The 6,114-nt window shown below is 40.0% G+C and overlaps 1 long non-coding RNA gene across 1 annotated transcript; it reads left to right on the forward strand.

Annotated features, from left to right (window-relative positions):
• The first annotated feature begins 2,897 nt into the window (after nucleotides 1–2,897).
• Nucleotides 2,898–3,946, forward strand: LOC105355219. Its single transcript, XR_909689.3, has 3 exons — nucleotides 2,898–2,999; nucleotides 3,190–3,263; nucleotides 3,664–3,946. It is a non-coding gene; the product is annotated as an uncharacterized LOC105355219 (long non-coding RNA).
• Nucleotides 3,947–6,114: the final 2,168 nt, after the last annotated feature.

The following is a 6,114-nucleotide window of genomic DNA, read 5'->3' on the forward strand; positions in this document are numbered from 1 at the left end:
GCAATGGTAATTACATGTAAATCCAATAAATTGTTTCTGAAATATTCCATCTCACTATACTTCCCTTAAAGGAGAGGATCAGGCCTTCAGGTCCAATGAGTTTGAACTACCTTTTGTAAAACATATGTGCACGTGTTTGTGAACCTTGAATCCCAGCAGTGATTTCCTCCCCACAGACTCCTGAACACGTCAAGGGACATGACCTGTTTATTGGACTAAAAATGAGCCAGCTGTGCCAATTTAATAAAAATAGTCTCAAATATTTACACATGTAAAAAGACAAATCCATCCAGGGAACACTTGGGCCGAATCCGAATTCCTTCCCTACCCCCACGGCTTCTTCATAACCTTACATCTAGTCCTCTAAAGGGAGAGGTATGGAAAAATAAGTCGTTTTGTCGGAAATCCTTCACTGCTGACTGTATGGTGCACTATATAGTGCGTTTGCCATTTTGTAGAGCTGTCCGAATCTACAATTCCAAAATCGAGTGACCTGGAAATTTCCCAGAAGTCCCTGAAGAAGATTCAGCGTGCATCGATGCTCACTAGATCAGCGAATATAGACCACAATGCATTGCGTCTGAACAATTTTTGCCAAAAAAAATGAATGTATTTTTTTAAAAAAACATCAACATTTTTATCTTCCGAAGACAGGTGACTCATAAGTAATCATTACTAAACGCTCATATTAATTACATTTTAACTTTGTAAAATCGATGAAGTCATATCCGCCGTTTAAAAAAAATAATTAGTGAGCATGGTATTCGAATTGCTTTTAAAATCCAGGGCACTCGATAGTCCCAGGGCACTCGATAGTCCCGGACTATATAGTAGTTAGACGGTAGTGGAAAGATCTTCGAATTCGGACATGACTCCCACTTGGTGACGTCATGAATAATCGCCGGTCAGGCACGTCAGCACGGAGCTGCTAGTGCTCGGAAAAAACCCAACCACATCGGTTTGATAACTTTAAAAAGGTCATGCTAAAACAAAAAGTCATAACTTCCATTTAAATGTAAGCTTTCCTGCATCAAAGCATGAAAAACACTTCTCCACCGCAACACAGTACGGCGTGAAACACACGACATCTCTCCACTGTTAGGGTTAGCCCTTAAAAAAATTATTTCAGAAAACCCTACCCCCCCAAATGCCCCTACAATTGGAGGTATGGGGAGAAGCCATAGGGGAAGGGGAAGAATTCGGATTTGGCTTTAAGTTTATTTGTGAAGTTACACTAGCGTACAAATAAAGTAGCTGCAGACTCCTGCTCTGGAGCTTAATGGAAAAAACAAGTTTCCACTTGAGAGGAATTTCAGCCCACGGTGTGCATGTTTCCGTATCATATTTATAAGCGCACACACAAAACATTTATACTATTCCAAAAGTTTCAATAAGGGCTTACGTTTTTTCCACTTCATTATTCTCTTTCAAATGTACCTGTAAACATTTGAAGGTCATCTGTAATGTACTGGCAGCACCTTATAGCAATTAAGTCTTTTCAATGCTTAAGGCACTGAAGGCTCCTTATGGTAAGGACTGAAAGTAAATGTGATGGTGGAATGTTACAGTGAAAGCTGGCAATCGGGATAGAGAATGCATGGAGGACCTGAAGGGTCTTTGAAATAATAATGCAGCCTTTTGATAATAATAATGCAGCCTTTTGATGATGATTAATGATTTTAAAATGATAATCCTACTTGGTCATATACAGATGACCAACTAGGATTTACAATGTAATTTTTTTTATCCAATAAAAAATATATTGCAAAGTGGTGTTTGATCTCAGTAGCTAAGCAGGGTCAGGCATGGTTAGTCTTTGGATGGGAGACCAGCTAGGACTGTTTATAAAAGTTACAGCAACCACATGGGGACACTTTCCAGAGTTTCCATGTGGTGGTCCCAAGTCTTATTATTCATGATTGAATGACCCCAAAAGGTTTCAATTTAATAACCCTGTTAAATGTTTCTAAAAAAAAAACTTATTTACTGCCATCCATCTTCCCACTTGATCCCGTTTTGGAGTCACTGGGTTGCTGGAGCCTATCCCACGTACTGTTGGGCAAAGGCAGGATACACCCTGAACAGGCATCCAGTCCATTGCAGGGCCACACAGTCATACCATATGGATAGTTTAGAATGACAAATTAGCCTGTGAAGCATGTTTTTGGGAGGAAGACATAATATCCAGAGAAAGCCCACACATGTACAAGGAGAACATGCAAACTACACACAGAAAGGTCCCAGGTGGATTGAACCAGGGCCATCTCAGTCTTAGCTCAGGGCGCTAACCTCTGCACCACCACTTAGCTAAACTGCTTTACATTATACCTAAATTAGAAAATAATTCATTTCAAAGACTCAAAAAGGTAATTCCCTTTTCTGTTTATTTCATTTTCTCAGTTTCAACTCGTTTTAACAGCTGGATTTATTTAATTTTTTGTCTCCATTTAGCTGATTTTTATCAGATAATTTGTTTTTTTCTTGGTTTCTTTTTTCAAACCATAATGTGTCTTTTTGGTGTTTCTTTAACAGTAATACCTTCTTTCGGTGCAGGACTTGTTTCCCTGTTGACATGGCCGGCCCTCCCTATACGCGAATTACGCAGCCGCGTAGGGCCCCCGTCACCACCAGGGCCCCGAAGTGGCGACAAAAATAATATAAAAAAGACCCAAATCTGGCAACCCATTTCATAGAACCTCCGTACCAACGTGCGCTCTGAATGTTGTGCAAAAGAAAGTTGCCTGCACTTTGATGATCCCCCCTGTCAGCACACCTGAACCAATCTGGCAACCCAAATAATGACGTTACACCACTCTTAGCAACGATTGGTCAACATATTTGCATCTGAGCCTGGCACAGTGTGCATTTACGAGAGGAGTTTGTATCAATAAAGTTGGGGAAAAGAAAAAAACAAGCACATTTTGTCACGCTGATCAAAGCGACAACAAGAGAACTTCATGCCACAGAAAAAGATGAAGAACTTCAACACCAATCAAAAGGTAAGTTTGGAAGATGTTGGGGCCGTATTTTTTACATTATCCAGTCTTTCTGTGCAGCTGCGCAATTTTTACGTAAGATACTAATTGATCCGAGGTGAAGTTTCCACACATAACGACCCCGTTTGTCGTAATTTCCAATGGAAAACTCGAAACTAATTCTGATTCAGTTTCTTCTTCTGCTCTCAAAAAGTATCAAAAATATTGGAGGTTGTGCAGCGTCCACATCCCAAGATGATCCTGACTTCACTGAAGATGTCATCTCAGGTAATTTTAAAAGCATGTAAAGTAATTAAAAAAACAGTGTCTGCATAACCCCTTTTTCATAAACAGCAGCTGAAAAGTATGGTGCCCAAACTGTTCATAATTAAATTAATAAATATGATCTCATGCAAATACACAACCAATAAATCTCTTATTAATATATAAAAAGATCATGAAATTGTGAAAAACCTGTACACAGATTTTAAATGAGCCACTAAACTATTATTAGTATTCTGCTATAGATATTTTATTAACTTTATCATTGATAATTGTATAATAATAATTCTTGTTTTTTAGCTGCAGAAGAAACTCCTGTCACCACTTCTACTGTTGAAAGGGAAACATTTGACTGTTTTACTTTTCACTGTTTGCTTTTATTGAAGTTCTGTCTCTTATGTTCCAGAGAGGCGTGTATGGAAGAGGAGCAGACTGGATCCAAAATTCCACCTACCGGTACCTCAAATCCAGTTGGTCCAGATGAATGACCAACCACAGTCTCTGATCCAGTAAGAATGGATTTGGTGCAGAGAGGTCCTTTTCAGACTGAGAGACTCTGACTTTCCAGAATCCCCCTCATTGAGCTGTTGTGTTCTTTATGTTGGATTGTTTTATCGTTATTTGAGTTTCTATTAAGTTGCTGTTTTTAATAATTTGGAGTTTTGTGAATGTCATTTGTTGAGTGCCTATTGTTACATTAAAAATATATATCTATTTATATATACATTTGTCATTCTTTTTTTTCTTTGCATTTAAAATTTGTTTGGCACCACTTAATGTGCATCCAACATGCAGCTAATATACTGTATTCAACTCTTCGGCAGCAAAAATAATTCAAAAATGTATTAATAGACAGATCTCATTTATATTACAACAACAGTTGCGTTTTTTTGGTGCTGCTGACCAGTTAGAGGGCCCACAAATTAAATTTCGCTTAGGGCCCCCAGAAGACCAGGGCCGGCCCTGCCTGTTGATAACGACACTTTCTTACCAGCTTTAGTCAGCGTCTTCACAAGGTCTGCTTTAGCTTTTGTTTTGAGGTTAATTTGCACATTTCCACCCAAAACACGTTCATCTCTGGGACAAAGAGCCCGTCTTCATCCTGAGCGGTTTGATGGCTGGACATTTCCATGATGTTTATACTTGCGTACAATCATTTGAATAGATGAACATGGAACCTCAAAGCATCTGGAAATTACACCCAAGGAAGAACCAGCCCCACAAGTCTCTCCCTGATCTCTTGGCTGAATTCTTTTGATTATCTGAGGATTTTATGAAAGGAATCAGTGTATGTGAGGTGTCCTTTCACTAAATGCCATAGTCACGCCCTCACAGGTCCAGGCTGTCTGTGTTTTAAGATCGTGGACTGCTTGATATGGCGAAAATGTTCATGCACATCTAATGGCCACTTATGTATCACCTGCATACCTTGTGTGTGCAGCATTTGTGCATTGTCATTCAGGAGCCAGCATTGGCACCTTGTGACTGGAATGCTCTTTAAGGGCACCGTACAAAGGCATCCCCTGTACATGATGAGTATGTGTAACTTACATTATTCTTACCACACGCACCGCAATCATACCTTCCATTTTCATAACGTCCCTTAAAGTCCCACTTCAATCATCTTTTTATCTATTGCAAAAGCGTTCCCACTTGCACTCTCTCCCTAACTTACAGCCCCTCACAACCTCAAACGAACATTATTGGTGCAACAAAAATGGCGAGCAATATTGGAACTAAGGCTGCATGGTGGCACAGTGGTCACGGCAACAAGGCCCCCGTTTCAAGTCCCGGCTAAAACAGAACACCTGAAACAGAATACCAATGTGGAGTTTGCATGTTCTCCCCGTGCATGCGTGGGTTTTCTTCCGGGTGATTCCGGCTTCCTCTCACTGTCCAAAAACATGCTTCAAAGGTTAATTGGTTACTCTAAATTGTCCCTAGGTGAGAATGTGAGTGTGCATGGGTCTGTGATTGTGGCCCCGCGATAGACTCATGACCTGTCCAGGATGTCCCTTGCCTTCGCCCACAAGTGGCCAGGATAGGCTCCCTGTGACCCAAAAAGGGAAAAACGGTTAAAAAGATGAATGAATATTAGAGCCATCCAGCTACACAATTTTGAGCCAAATGGCAGATGGGATGAGAAAAACATAGACGTTAATGTATCTATTTGATGCATCAGATTGGAGTGGAGCAGGGAGCTTGCGTCCTGTCAATATTAGTTTTTCTGCCACAGCAATAAACATTTTGCAACGGAATCTTTTCATCTGCTCCTGCTTCACATCAATCTGAGTAAAGAAATACTCAGAATATTTCATCTTAGTTTTCTTTATATGTGTCCTTCATCGTGACACAAATTCTACAACATGTTAAAAACAACCCAAAAAAAAACATTTTCATTAGAGTGGCTCCTTAGGGTGGCTGCCCGAGCTTCAAGGGAACTGCAAGAGACACATGCATTCCTTTTAGAATCCAGCCCCTCCTCTCTGCAACCTTCCTCTGTCCAGATCAGTCAAAAAACCTGTGGTGTGCATGTGACTATAAGGCATAACACACATGTTGTCATTTCACCTATCAGGAGCTTACAAAGCCATGACATGATCATCTGGTCTTCCCCACATTATTTAAAGACATGATACTTTTTTACGTATGAAAACTTTTGACTTTACAGAAAGTTATATAAAATTATCTAAGACTCGTTCTCCCTCGTTATCGGTGCTACTTGGCAAAGCAAAATGATTTTGATAACCCCAATCCACCTGAGTTGTCTGCAGACCATGACGTAAAAAGGTTTTTAAATGTGTCTTTTTGCAGTGCATGTATTTCAATTGGAAGTTTGTCACCAACTGACCACAAT

The sequence above is a fragment of the Oryzias latipes genome, chromosome 12 (assembly GCF_002234675.1).
Source record: "Oryzias latipes chromosome 12, ASM223467v1".
In the NCBI taxonomy this organism is placed as follows: Eukaryota; Metazoa; Chordata; class Actinopteri; order Beloniformes; family Adrianichthyidae; genus Oryzias; species Oryzias latipes.